This window comes from Zalophus californianus, chromosome 5 (assembly GCF_009762305.2).
Source record: "Zalophus californianus isolate mZalCal1 chromosome 5, mZalCal1.pri.v2, whole genome shotgun sequence".
Classification (NCBI taxonomy): Eukaryota; Metazoa; Chordata; class Mammalia; order Carnivora; family Otariidae; genus Zalophus; species Zalophus californianus.
In genome coordinates, this window is record NC_045599.1 from 139,690,134 (window position 1) to 139,705,885 (window position 15,752).

Genomic DNA, 15,752 nt, shown 5'->3' on the forward strand with positions numbered 1-15,752 from the left:
TGGAAAGTACCACTGGAACCAGCCATGTGATTAGAGGTCAGAACTTTATGTCCCAACTCTGATCTCTGGCCAGAGAAAAGAGGCTGGAGATTGAAGTCAATCACCAATAGTCAATGGTTTAATCAATCATGCCTGCATAATGAAGCTTCCACAAAACCCCAAAAGACTAGTGTTCAGACAGCTTCCAGTTAGTAAACACTGGGAGATTCAAGGAGAGTGGCATCCCTAGAGAGGACAAGGCAGCCCCAAGCCCCTTTCCATACACTTTGTCCTGTGCATCTCTTCCATCTGGTTGTTTTGGAGTGAACATCCTTTTATAATAAATTGGTGATCTAGCAAGTAAACAGTTTCTGAGTCCTGTAAGTCACTCTAGTAAATAGTCATACTTGAGGTCAATAGAACGTGCAATCTATAGCTGATGGGTCAGAAGCACAGGTGATAACCCAGACTTGGCTATTGGCCTTTGAATTGGTCGGGGGCGGGGGCCGGGGCGGGGGGTAGTCTAGTAAGATTGAGTCCTTACCCTGTGGGATCTGATGCTGCTATCTCCAGGGAGATATTGTCAGAATTGAGTTAAATTGTAGGATATCCAGCTGATATCTGAGAACTCCTTGGTGGTGTGGGAACACCCCCATTGGAATTGAGTGCAGAATCCCTTCTAAGGGAGCATTCTACAAAATGCAGGACAAATTCTCTTCAAAAGTTTAAGGTTAAGAAAGATTTGAGGAAGTGCCACAGACTATTATAATACTAAGGAAACGCAAAATCTAAAAGGAATATGGTATCCTGGATTGAATCTTTGAAAAAAAAGATATTGGGGAAAAATAGAATCTGACTAAAGTTTGTAGTATTGGTCATTGTAGTGCACTGCAATTAATTTCTTAGTGTTGAGAATTGCACCCTAGTTAGGTAAGATGTCAGCCTGAGGAGAAGCTGAATGAAGGTCTATAGGAACTCTGTATTATCTTTGCAATTCTTCAATTAGTATAACCTTATTTTAAGATAATTTTTTTTTAAAAATCCAAAAAAAAAAAAGAAGCTACTGACTAAACAGTTTCACTGGTGAACTCTACCAAATGTTTAAAGAAAAACTAATACTAACTCTACACCAACCGATTGAAAAATTAGAAGAGAAAAATCACGTTTCTCAAGTTGTTTTGTGAAGTAAATATTACCTGAAACCAATAGCAAACAGGATACTGCACCCTGAGAAAGCCACTCATTGATATCCTTAACGAATATAGAAAGACACATCATCACCAAAATATTGGTAAATAAAACTTAGTCATATGTCAAAAAAGATAATATACATGAACAGATTGGTTTAATCCCAAACATGCAGTGTTGGTTTATCATTCAAAAAAAGCAATTAATGTAATTCACCTGATCAACAGACTGAAAATGAAAAACCATATGGCGCTCAAAATTCAGTATCTATTTGTGATAAAAGGAGTAACAAACTAGAAACATAAGGGAACAGCCTTAAATTAAGAAAGGGAACCTACAAATAACCTACAGCTAAAATTATACCTGTATATTGAATTTACTGCCATCTCTTTTTTTTTTTTTTTGCTCTTTATGACGATATATTTTTGTTTCCTATCTCCCACTGACTCCTCGTTCTAGTTACCAGTATTCTTCATCAGGTGACATAAGTTGAGAGACATAAAATCGTATTTTTTCTCTATCCAGTCTTAATCCCACTCCTAGCTGTGCCTTACACGGCCTCAGATTACAAAACCTAGTTCTTGTGGGAAACAGAACGCCACCACGACCACTGGTGCATGTTTGTTCAGACCCCGAGATCTCTGAGAAAACTCGAGATTGCAGGGTGAAAAATAAACCGGAAAGGAGCGGAGTGAAATGCCCTTGAGATGTGTGTGGTCTCTTCTAAAGTACAGGGCAGAAGATGTTTTGTAGATAGGAAGCCAGCTGTAAACAACACACTGTGCTCTCCCTTCTTTGTTCTCTTATCCCGTGTTAAGGTCCCAATACAATGGTGTCTACAATTAATTGATCACAGCCAGTTACAGATTTCTTTACTCCTTCTCCACTCCCCACTGCTTCACTTCACTAACTCTGTGTCGTGGAAGAATGTGCCTTACTAAGCAAGCCCCTGCTGTAAATCATTATAGATCTATGTCGTTGTAGAAGGTATATTAGATTATGGAAAATAAACCTCGGGGCCTCGGGCTGTTAGCTCGGGGTTCCCTGTGCCTCGCTATACTGCCCTCTCTTTTTCTCAGTTCCTTCGCCGCCCCAGGTCCCCGACTCTCCGAGGTCGACAAGTGGCGCCCGAACAAGGGACCTGAAGCCCCGGTCGAGGAGTGATCGGCCAGCGCTAGGAGCCCTACAGAAGGTGGTAAGTAGGAAAGTTTGTTACAGGGTTATGGGGCAATCAAATTCGAAAGCATCAGGTTTTGCTGCATTCATACATCATTTTCTTAAAGAATATGGAGCTAAAGTTACTAAGCAGCGCATAGAAAGATGTTTGGAAACAGTAGTTGAATATAATCCTTGGTTTCCGGAAGAAGGCTCCTTAGATGAGGAGACTTGGGTCCGAGTGAAAAATAATGTCTTGAAGGCTCTGAGACAGGGTGAAACGATCCCCCTTGATTTCTGGCCCATTTGGGCTTTAGTACGAGTGGTGATCAATACTATGGAAACTGGGGATAAGTTATCCCCGGCTGAGGTTGCTAAAGAAACTACCAACTCTTTACATACATATGAATTAGACAATGAGACTTTAGAAAAGAGAAAAAAAAGATTTGCGGCTTCATAGTCACGGCCGTCACCCACGGCCCCTCCGCTTTTAACGGAGGACCCCACTGAAGATGATCAACCTCCCTCCACAGTAGATTTATTTCCTCTTAAACGATCCTCCCTAGCTCTCTCACTTCTAGAGAAGGAACTCCGAGGCAAGGGGCTAATGATCTATTTATGGCTTTCCCCATAGACCGAACACAAGCGGCTGGTCCTGTCAATGAGGGATTAGATTTACATGCTTTAAGGGAACTAAAGAAGGCTTGCCACTCGTATGGACCCACAGCCCCTTACACTATAGAGATTTTGAAAGCTTGGGCAAATTCTGGGGAGTGAATCCCTCATGATTGGCATATGGTTGCACGGGCTTGCCTCAAGCCACAGAATTTATTATAATGGAAAATGTGGTTATCGGATGCTGCCTGTATGAAAGCCCGGGCGAATCGGGCTAACCCAGCCATGCATCATATTTCTTTGGAAATGCTCACTGCCTCTGGCCCCTTTCCAGATGTTCGAGAGCAGCTGGTTAACACTCAGCCTGCAGCCACAGCGTGGGTATCTGAAATCGCCCTCGCAGCTTGGGGAAAGTTAACCCCTTCAGGGCAAGTGGGGCAAAGTTATATAAAAATTGTGCAAGGCCTTACAGAAGCATATACTGATTTTATTTCTCGGCTTGAAATGGCGGCTTGAAATGGCTATTGACCGCCAAGTCATAATAAACCTGCCAAAGAGCACTTGCTAAGACAGCAAGTCGACCAGTACTTGCTTTTCAATTATGTCACAGCCACTAGTCAAAGCATTTTAGAAAAGGATGTAAGTGCCATTATTCTAAATAATTTTTACTTAAAGATACAGAAAAATATAGTATGCAGAGGCTGGAAGACAATATTGCAAAGAACAGCAAAAGAGAAGTAAAGGCATAAATTTCATCTTCCAGAATGTGAAAAAGTGAGAGATTATTTAAAATTGAAGGATAAGTAAAGACAATTTAGCTTACAATATTTAAAGACATTGATCCAACTAAAAAAACAGCTAAAAATAAACTCACAATTGTTGGTAGTGAAGCAGAACATACTTCGGAGGAATTCTATTTTGAGAGAAGTTGTATATTTTTCACAGAAAAACATCAATATATATTGCTCGAAGTTGATAGCTTAAGAAGCAGAAGTGTTCAGTCATTGAATCATGATAAGACTGGTCTGACATGATCAGGGAAGTGAACTTTGAGTTTTTATGTTTGAAATAGTTATGCGGAAGCATATAGGACTATGTGGGTACACATACAGGACGTAGAGAAGAGAAAGAAGGGTAACTTCTAATAAGTTAATTATAGTTTAATTTATTTCTTTTTATAGAGTTTTGATTATTTTTCCCCAATGAAAATTCTAAACATGCTTAATTTGCATATATTTGCATGTATGCTTATGTCTGTACGTGTGTGTCTGTGTGTGTTTCATGAATCCAATTCTCTCAAATTTCATAATATCTCTGAGAAGACAAATTTCATGGCTATAAAGAGGGCTTAAAATATTTAAGCTCTGTCTGTCCTCTTTGCTGGCTTAAAAACTACCTTTGTCAGACATATATAAAGTATCTGGAATGACATTTATCATCTATACAATAGAGTAGAGGTTCTAACTTCAATTTAATGAGATGTTGCTGCGTATTTTCAGTTAAAATTTTTCATTAAAACAATGCACAAATGTGCCCTATATGAATTTTGCTACGAGGCCTTATATATTCTATTAGGTATCCTCCATTAATAGTCTAGATACCCTATGCCAAGGATAAAATAATGTTTATGTGAGTCTGTGTACCTGGAGATACTTATTATTTCCTCAGATAGGTTAGAATAAGATATCCGACAGCCATATTTTAATCTTAGTTTTTTTTTTCTTTGTTATAACAGTTCTTTCTCCTAGTCATTATTGCAATATAAAATTTTCAGGAGCACCTGGGTGGCTCAGTTGGTTAAGTGTCTGACTTTGGCTTGGGTCATAGTCCCAGGGTCCCAGGGTCCTGGGACCAATCCCTGCACTGGGCTCCCTGCTCAGCGGGGAGTCTGCTCCTCCCTCTCACTCTGCCTGCCACTCACTCTGCTTGTGCTCTCTCTCTCTCTGTCAAATAAATAAATAAAATCTTCAAAAAAATAAAATAAAAATTTCAAAATATATGTATACATTCCTTTGCCCATTATATTTTAATAAAAATATTCAATAACTTTTGAACTAAGCTCAGGTTTTCTTTTTCAAAAGCAGGTCAAAAATATATTTTTAAGTATTTTTTTTTAATTAGAGAGCAAGCATTAACAAACTATTCCCACTCTTTAAGACAATCTCTTAGAGATCTAAATGATTTATTTCAGAAGAGCAATTATTATCACATTCCATGCCAAAGAATTATCCTTTGCCTACTCTGTACTTCCATGTTAAAAGAATCACAGGGACACCGGGGTGGCTCAGTCGGTTAAGCATCTGCCCTCAGATCAGGCCATCATCCCGGAGTACTGGGATTGAGCCCTGGGTTGGGTTCCCTGCTTAGCGGAGAGTCTGCTTCTTCCTCTCCTTCTGCGCCTCCCCCACTTGTGCTCTCTCTCTCTCTCTCTCTCTCGATTGCGTGCTCTCTCTCTCTGAAATAAATAAATAAAATCTTTTTTTAAAAATTAAAAAATAAAGAATCATAAATGGTAGTTCGATTTCCTTCCTAAATACAACTATGTCTATTCGATTTATTTTGTGAAAACACTGTCCTTTTTAAAAAAATTACAGAACACTGTGAATATATATCATCCATGGACCACGGGAGCAAGCACCTTCAACAAAACTACTCTTCCCCATAGCAGTACTGATATCACACCCCAGCGTTGCAATAAAATATTCTGCAAAATTTGATAAACTGTGCAAATTGCATTTGTATGAAACAATCATGTTTTCACGTAAAGATAGCTGAGGATGCCTTGGAAGAAAAGGGCTCATGCAAAGACCTTACAGCACAGGTTCTGAAAGTCCCTCAGCAGTGGTGATGAGGGGCAGTGGACTAGCAGCTGCCTGATGAGTTGGATTTTACCACACAAACTGGGGAAAATCCCCAAATCAGAGTTCAGCAATTATAGTGTGTACTGAACACATACGTTCAAAATGGACCTTGCAGACCTGGGGGCGGGAGGGGCTGAGAAAAACTTAAGAAGTATAAGAGCACCCCCTGCATCCAAGAAGGTGGAGGGGGAGGAAGAGGGAGAGGGAGAGAAGAATTCAGGAAGCAATAGACATGAAATTTGAGGATAGGGAAGTTTAGTACCTCAAAATTATCTGGTTCCTTGCAAAGACTTTACCTCTGGATGTGTACCTCCTCACTTTGAAAGACTGCTGGAATTTAGTCTTGCCTTTAGAAACAAATGACTTTCTTGAGATCTTATTTTGGGTGCTTATTTTAAGAACCTCTTTGTGATCATCTCCTAAATATTTTTGTTCAATTGTTTCTTCTATTCCATCTGTAGTATGAAAAGTTTCTGTTATTTCCTGCTTTTGTTTTTTTGTTTTTTTATTCCAATTAATAGAGTTTATTAAATGTTGGCATTATCTATAGAGGTCTCATGCAGCCTCTATTCTCATTCTACTTAGTTTACATAGGATTTTTTTTTTTTTTGAGGATCAGCTATTTCCTGAAAAATATGCTGAGAAACAGGCTATGAGTGTGTGACAGTAAATAGTACATTGAACTTTGTCATTTTCCTTAGAATATTCTCACTCACACAGTTATGCTTCCTGGGTGATTTCTTTCCCTTTACGGTGCTCCATTTGCCTTTGATTAAAAATGCTACAGAGCCAAGGCACAATCGACGAACTATAACTTCCAAATACAGGGACACTTCACCAAATTGAGGCAGGATGCTGAGAGCTGACACACACCTCTATAAATCTTTGCTTAGTGCAGAATGTTCCCGTTCTCCATTCACCAGCAGGGGTGTTGCAGAAGAGGAAGAGTACCTTCCCTACCGGACTGAGATTTTAGGTAGAGGCTGTGCTGATCACCTCTTTGTTAGACACATACACACACACACACACACACACACACACACACACACACGAGTTAGAAATAATAATAAACAATTTCTGGCCTACAGAACTTCAGGAACAGCCCAATAAACCTTGGGTATGGTGAGGGTTCTAAAGAACTGCTGCTAATTTGTAGCTTATTTTATCATTTGAATTAAGACTTTATTTTGTTGAACAAATCTTGTGTCTGTGTGTGAATTATTCTAGGTTAAACAAAGTTAGATGAAAAAGAAATTAGAGGAAGAAGTGAGACTCCACCTCACCATCAATGCCAACAACAAAAAAGAGCAAAGAAACTATTTAGAAAGAGTGTCTACTTCTTTTTGATAGATGGAAATAATTTGAAGCGCAGGCTATATTTTCATGAAGTCTATTTTGGATGTCATTTCTTCTAGCATTTAGTGGAATCACATTTATTCTTCAGGAACACCCTGATTTTCTGTATTTCTACAGTATGTGAGCCGAAATCTTTAAATTTTCATTCAGTGTTTGAGGAAGCACCAAGTAACCACCAGCATGCAAATTAGAAAATAATTTGCACAATTGATATATTCCCTTCGTTTTACTTTTTTTTCATTTTGCAAAGGACATCATTCAACTTAGATTTGTTTTATTATTTTTCCATATTACTATGAAGAGTTTTTAAATATACTTGCCCTTTAATATTTGTGCATCCCCTTAAATTCAAATGAAACTTGTATCGTCTATTAGATTCAACAATGGCTACAACAGTATTATAGTCCTCTCTCTGCTATATTAATATTATATTTTTCACCAAGTAGTTGTTATTCTATTCACAGTTTCTGAACATTCAATTATTATGAAATTTGCCTCTCAATTATAAAACTAGTCACAGCATTTCATCTGTATATCCAGGAATACCTGTGCCCACAGGGAAATCAAAGGTTTGTATTAATTATAGTTCTTAAATTGAAACATTGACACAATTAACCTACAGCATCCATAAAACATTGTAGCCTAATAGACAACAATTGCTGCAATGTGTAAAATGCACTATTAAGTTTTATAAAAGTTTCATAGAAATAACACAACAGAGATAAAACACTAAGACCTATTAATAGAAGAATTTTTTTATCTCTCTAAGTCAAGATAACAGATTTGTAACATTCATTTTCTCTTCTCACAGAAATAATTCCACACATGTAAATTGTCCAAAAATATAATTCCTTTTTCCTAAACTAATAGCTTATTAAGACTTTAAAGAATGTTGAGGAAAAATCAGTATCCATTCAAAGAGTGAAATTGTAAACGATCTTCTATTTGTGGACTATTTCAAAAGTCATTGTGGTCTGGTAGGAATTGGTGCACTTTGTGTTCTCATTTGCAAAATTAAAATAAAGTAAAATAAAATAAAAATATCGTTGTAACAAAGTAAGCAAATGCTTTGCACATTTTAATATATTACTTGAGTATTATAAAACATACTTTGCTAGTTTATTTATAATTTAGTAAATGTTTTCTTCATGAATTGTATTTATTAGCATTATAATAAATTGCTGCTTAAAAGAAAAACAACAAAACAATGGCCTAGGAAATCCTCCTGTTTTGCTTTGGCAACTAGTGTGAGACTCACACCAACTGGTGATATTTTCAGTGACAACTTTATTACTTTTCTTATTAGAATCTGATGATTACATAGCATCCAAAGAACTATTCATTTGCCTCTACATTCCCTGTTCAAATTGCAAGTATTTCACATAACCCAGGATTTCTTGACTCATTATCATTGTAACTTTTAACTCACTGAGGCTAAAGCAAAATATCCAGAAGTCCCATTCAAAAAATGTTGATGAAATTCTTCCTATATGTTTGACAGTGAGCTAAGTATTTTAAGGGTGAAAAAGAATTTGAAAAGACAATCACTAATCTCTAGCAAAAAAAAAAAAAAAAGTAGGGGTAGGTTAGAAGAACAATTAAAGCTTATAAAGAAATATTTCTCTAATAGTTTAAGAGTATTATAAGGAAGGAACGCCTGGGTGGCTCAGTCGTTAAGCATCTGTCTTTGTCTCAGGTCATGATCCCAGGTCCTGGGATCAAACCCCACATCGGGCTCCCTGCTCCATGGGAGTCTTGCTTCTCCCTCTCCCACTCCCCCTGCTTGTGTTCCCTCTCTTGCTGTGTCTGTCTCTGTCAAATGAATAAATAAAATCTTTTTTTAAAAAAAAAAAGAGTATTACAAAGAAGTATCAGAAATTCACCTATACAATAAGTAATCCTTATGCCTATAGTCCTCTCAATTTGAATATCTGTGTAGACGATGAAATGGTGTGTCCTCACCTCCACAAATTCTAAACAAAAAAATGCCCCAGAACACAGTCTTTAGCCCTCTTCTCATCTCTTACAGTCATTCCTTTATAATCCACTGTATGACTTTCAAAATCATCTCTATATCTCCTTCCATCAACTCCATCCTGACTCAACTGTCTAATAGTTTTCACCACTAATACACACCTTAAATTTTACAAAAATAACCATAAAACCCCTGCGTTCATTCCAAAATTGGTATTTTTCACAAGATTTCCCTGTTAGTTCATGGTATTTCCGGTCCACAAATCCTTGTAATAAGCCTTAGTTCTTATATTAATCCATCAACCTATATGCAATATATCAGCAACTTATAATGTCTACCTTCAAAATACATCCAGAAGCTAACTAATTTCTCCTCAGTGTTCAGCACCATCAATGCTAATACCCTGATACGAGTCTCTATCACATCTCTTCTTATTACCGCAAATATTTCTCCTTCTGCTTTTACATTCGCTTCTCTATATTTTGTTATCACTACAGCATCCAAAATGACCCATTTAAAATATGTTAGATCATATATTTTCTTCAATCAAACCTCCAGTGGTTTCCTATGAGAGGAAGAGTTAAGACACAATGTCCTTAAAACGACTTCAAAAGCCTGACCTCATCTACTACACCCCATAATCTCTTATACCTCCTGCAATTCCAATCTTCCCATGACTCAAAGTGCTGCAGCCATAGTGGCCAAGTAATCTCTTAACAAATGACCTTTGAATTTCTGATTCTTGCCACCTGAAATTTTCTTTCTCAACAAAGTCTGTGGTTATCTCATCTCTACCTTTAATTCTCTGCTAAATTCATCTTATAAACAAGCCTTTCCCTAACCAGGCTATATAAAACAGAAACACAGCCCATCAAGGACTTCTTACCCCATTGCCCTACTGTGTTTTTATTCATATGATGTATCACCACCTGATGATTTGTAAGAATTCATTTATGGTCTCTCCTGCCCAGAATGTTTTCATCATCATGTACAGTTCTATTCCAACATCATAGGCACCCAATACATAAAAGACAAACAAATAAGTGGATATCCTAGATAAATTCTATGAATAGAAAACTATTTCTGCTTTCAAGAATCAAATCAATTGGTAAATATATTTTTAAAAGGTCAACATAAAGGAAGACACTATTCAAAAAGCAGAGGACAGATGTTACATGTTTTATTAGGTAATATTTGCTATGGTGTGAGTTCTCGTGTTCCCCCAAAATTCATATGCTGAAATCCTAATCCTCAATAGAATTTTAGGGCTGAGGCCTTTGGAAGGCACATGGATCATGAGGGTGGAGCCTCATGAATAAGATTATATTCTTATGAAAGAGATCTGGCGAGCTCCCTAGCCTCTGTTGCCATGTGAGGATAAAACAAGAAGTCTGCAACCCAGAAGAGGGCCCTCATCTGACCATGCTCACACCGTGATCATGGACTTCTGGCCTCCACAACTGTGAGAAATAAATTCCTGTTGTTTTTAGGTTATCTAGTCTGTGATATTTTATGATAGCAGCTCAAACGGACTAACGCATGTCCATCACCAGAGAAATGTTTTGTTCAAGGAGGGAAATTTGAGTCGGTTAGTACAAGTAGAAAGTATGAGGTCAGTGATTTTAGAGGTATGTATTCTTTCCTCCATGAAATGATGAAAAGCCAAAAAGATAAATGAGAGGAACCTTCAGAAAATGTGTATTTTTAGTAAACACCTCTGTGTTCTCCCTCCTGCATATTTTTTTTTACTCCCCTGGATGTTCCCTAACTAGAAATATAATACCCAGTTGATGGAACTGCACGAAGAATTTAGTTTCTTGATGCTTTGTTTCAAGGGATATAAAAATACCTTATTTTTTCTTCTCCCTCCATCCCACTCCCTCCTTCTTTCCTTTTTCTTCCTTCCTTCCTTCATTCTTTCCTTCCTTCCTTCCTTCTGTCCTTCTTTCCTTCACTCTCTTTGTCTTTCTCTCTCTCTCTTCTTCTTATTTTTTATTTAGGCACTAATTTAGAGTTGCTTCCATAAGTATTACCCTTTTTTGTCTCCTGCATTTCATCCTTTCCTCCTTTCCCCTCCAACTACCTTCAGCAATGTGACATGCACCTTCCTGTTCCTTTTTCTGTGATCACATAGTCACAAATTCATGTTGTTACTTAGCCAACTAGAGATACATGATACACTTTGTCTGACTGTTATGTGTTTCTCTGTGCCTTAATTTTCTCAGTTACTAAAATATCATAAAAATTTCTCCAATTCAGCTGTTACAGATCAAATTCATTATTTTAGTGGTTGCACATAATATTCTACAGTTGGCAATATTAACACATATTTAAACAATTGATACACATTCATTTGTTTCCATTATATCACTACAAGTAGGGCTGTCATAAATGTTCTTACATGCATTTCCATGTTGTACATAGATTATAACATCATACGGTGGGAATAACAAGGATCTATGCAACTAATTCTCATCATCATTGCCCTTTCTTAAAGGCTATGATAATTCATATTTAACCTGTAGCTTGAATGAGAAGCTACCTGCTTAACTATGCACTTCCGAAATCTCAGCACAGTGAGGAGTTTTTGTGTTTGCTTGCTTGTTTCTTCTCACTCTAGTAGCACTCAAAGGGAAGTCAGAATCTTCTGGGCTGCCACCTGGGCTTCTTGTTTTGTATAGTTCTACCATATCAGAGAGCTTTCCTCCCAGTGAAACAAATGGAAGTGATATATGATAGTTTGGCTAATTCCATTAACAAGAACAAATCCACGATCAGCCTAACTGTAAGGAAGGCTGGGAATCTAGGGGAGCACAGGGCTATTGATGGGCTACTTCCTCTGTAAATTCAAACGTAAATATGCTTATGTATGGCAAAAATAAAAAGAAGAAAAAGGAAGAAATGTAACATATTAAAAATCAGTCATTAGAAGTAAAGAATGAATGGCTATTTCTGAGATGGAAAGCATAGTGAGTAAAACCTTAATTATATGCAGACTTCATACAATAATGAAAACATGAGAACCTTGATAGAAAAATTAGCAAAATGCACAAAGAATGTACAGCAGCATTATACTTATAATGAAAAAAAAAACTATTTGCCAGTTACTATTACCAATGGCTATCATGCAATTTTCTACTACTCTTAATTACCGAATTAATACTGCCTGCTTGTGAATCAACTTCAAAAACCTAAGCAAAGACTGATATAGAGAAACAGGCATGAGAAGCTGGGTGAAAAGGGAAAGAAGAAGGGACAGAGTCCGAAAAGATCATTTAATCTACTTAATCATTAGGGGAAGAGCAGAAGGAAGAAAGAAGAGAGCTTATAACGCTGGATATATAGAGTTTCAAAGAATACAGTGAGTAAGAAGATTTATGGTAGCTATACGATGCAATAGCATTGAGGTATCTCCTGGCAAAGTGTCTTTCACCAGCCAAGGGCAAATTTTCAGAGCAGGATGTTGTCATGAGCCATTGTCAGCTAACTCTATGGCAGCTAGAATGGGCATGTGCAGACCCAGCAGGAATGTCTACTCTTGAGATAACATAACAGATAAGATTGTGACAGTCAGACTCACACAAATCTAAGATCTTACCCAATAATGCACATGACAAATAATTTCTAGGAAAAAAGCAATCAAGAGGCCCAGTAGAAGTAGAGAGAGAGATCCAGAAGAATCCACACAATTCCCCAGATATTTTCTCCATCAAACCCATACTGATTGCCAAGAATGAAAGACGAGGTCTCTAAATGAACACAGCAGGCATCTCATGGAAGGAAGCAATTTCTGTTACGAAATATTTTTATTTTATATCCAGATATTTACAGAGTTCTATAAATTTTCCCAGGAACTGTGTCTTCTAAATCCACAGATACTAGGTTCAGATAAGCAATTCTAAACTAGAGACATCTGGTCAAAAGCATCCCATACATAAGGATTCATCTCTGAGCAAAATCATTGGTTTTCTGTATCAGAACTTCTATTATCAATATATTTACGTGAAGATAAGACTATGTCATCTGCTTTCCTTCCTTCCTGGAGGGAAAGAGATCACAGGAGAGCCACTTCCCAACCTAAACACACACACACACACACATACACACACACACACAGGTTTGTGTGCGTGTGTGTGTGTGTGTGTATATATATGTATATACATACACAGAGCATAATCATATATATATATGATACATATATATATATATTCATCAACAGCATAATACATAATCAAACTGCATTTTCAAACATTGTGGGCGTATTCAGACAATAGAAATGAAAATAGTTTGCATGCAATCACACAGCAAAGTTTCTTAGAAACTTTTGAAAAATGAAGATACAGAAGGTAATCTATATTATTAATTTTTTAGAGATTGATTTATTTATGTGAAAGGGAGAGTGAGCATGAGTGGGAGCAGCAGAGGGAGAAAGAATCTCAAGCAGATTCCACGCTGAGCATGGAGATCAAGGTGGGGCTCGATCTCACACACTGAGATCAGGACCTGAGCCAAACCCAAAAGTTGGAGGCTTAACTGACTACACCACCCAGATGCCCCGATAACCTATATTATTATTAAATTTATATTAAGTTCCCAAACAGAGGAAACAAAACTATAAAGAAGAGCAAGGAAATGTACATCACAAACGTTAGGATTATGGATACTTCTGAAAAGGAAAGTGAGGCACATGAATGGAGGTGGGACCACGATGCCTACTGGGGACTGGCCACAGTCTACCTCATGATGGATGATGCTCTATAAGGTGTGGTTTAAACTTATTTTTAACCTGCACATACATGTTTTTGCATTTTCTATGGATATGGTCTCACATTAAGACAGAACAAAACCAGAAACAAGCAAAATTTTAAAAACAAAAAAAAAATAAGGAAAAGTGTAAGAGGGTGATGCTTTCTCCCCACTTTCTCCACCAACAATCTTTCTTAATTAGCACTGTTAATATGGCTACCACGCTGCCTCAATGCCCTGCATCTCAGGAACTTTACATTCTTTTTAAGAGAACTTTTTTAAAGGGTAAAATGCTTTCCATAAATATGCCTTGTGCATTTCCAGTTTTTTTTTTTAAATTATATTTTATGTCTTGTGATACTTGTAGCAAGCAAGTAAGCTCCTAATGTGAAATGGTGCTAGTATCTGCCAATAGTGAGAAACCTACTCAGGTTACAGAGTTAGACATGACATTACCTTTGACGACAATCCAGGAGTTCATTGTCTTCTTTAGCTAAGAGGGAAAAAAAAAGTCTTTATTCTTCTTAAAAAATCATTTTAATACATTGAAATTTAAGTTCAGAGTATAATATGCCAGTTCAAGTGTATCACTAATGTTATAGCCAACCATGGGTTAAGAAATCTATCTTCCCTGATCAGCAGGCTTATGACTCTCTAACAATACCTAAGTTAAAAACATTCACTTTACCAACAAGTTTCAAAAAGTCAAACTCTAATTACTTTGGAAAAGCTCTTGCCCAGCTCATCACAGCAGTGTCCTCATTTTGCTTTTAAAAATATTTGTCTGAGTCTACAGACTTTCTCCCTTGATAGTAAACAAATTTCAGTGACAAGAAACTGTTTCAAATTTCCTCACATACTTAATGGAAGAATAAACTAGGAAAGTACTACTTCAAAAATAATATATTTTTTCATACTCTCTTAGTTTGGCTTGCTGTAACAAATGCCACAGACTGGATGGCTTAATGACAATTTATTTTCGGACTTCCAGAAGCTGACATGTGCATGATCAAGGTGCTGCTGGTTCTGTTCCCTGGGAGGGCGTGCTTCCTGGTTTGCAGAAAGATATCTTCACGCTGTATCTTCTCAAGACAGAAAGATGGTCTCTCTCCTGTCTCTTCCTGTAAAAGCACTAAACCCATTCAAAGGGCCCCACCCTCATGACTTTGTCACCTACCACAGGCCCCACCTCCAGATGGACATTGGGGTTTCAATATAAGGATTTTGAAAGAAACCATCATTGAATCCACAGTCCATAGTAGTCTCTGTTGTGGTTTCAGAAAATAGTTAAAAATTTATGGAACTCAAAATGCACTTTTTTGAAATCAGCTCATACAGATATTTTTCACAATAGAATATGTTTACCTAAACAGGACTCAATTAATATTTTATCTATTGGTGTTAAGAGGAAGAAAATGAGACCTTTCTCTAAAAGGCAGTAGTTTTTGGACTGGTTCTTTTTGATAGATAGAAGCACTTTAAAATAACTTTTTGAAAGAATTCAAAATAAATTCCATAGCAGTTCTCAAGATGCCCTTCACATTTTCTGTCTCTCTTTCAGAGTCTGAAAGATCTGTTTTGGTCATTTCTAAATCATATTTAAAGATAAAAATGTTAAACTGATAAGAAGAGTTACTACACTTGATCTTAGCCAAAAGGTTGAGAAGCGATCATCTAAGCAAAAGATCAACAAGGAAATAAAGACTTTAAATGACACACTGGACCAAATGGACTTCACAGATATATTCAGAACATTCCATCCCAAAACAACAGAATACACATTCTTCTCTAGTGCCCATGAAATATTCTCCAAAATAGATCACATCCTAGGTCACAAATCAGGTCTCAACCAATACCAAAAGACTGGGATCATTCCC

At 37.1% G+C, this 15,752-nt stretch overlaps 1 pseudogene; it reads right to left on the reverse strand.

Annotated features, from left to right (window-relative positions):
- Positions 1-15,432: 15,432 nt before the first annotated feature.
- Positions 15,433-15,546, reverse strand: LOC113930105 (annotated as a pseudogene).
- Between the last annotated feature and the right edge of the window lie 206 nt (positions 15,547-15,752).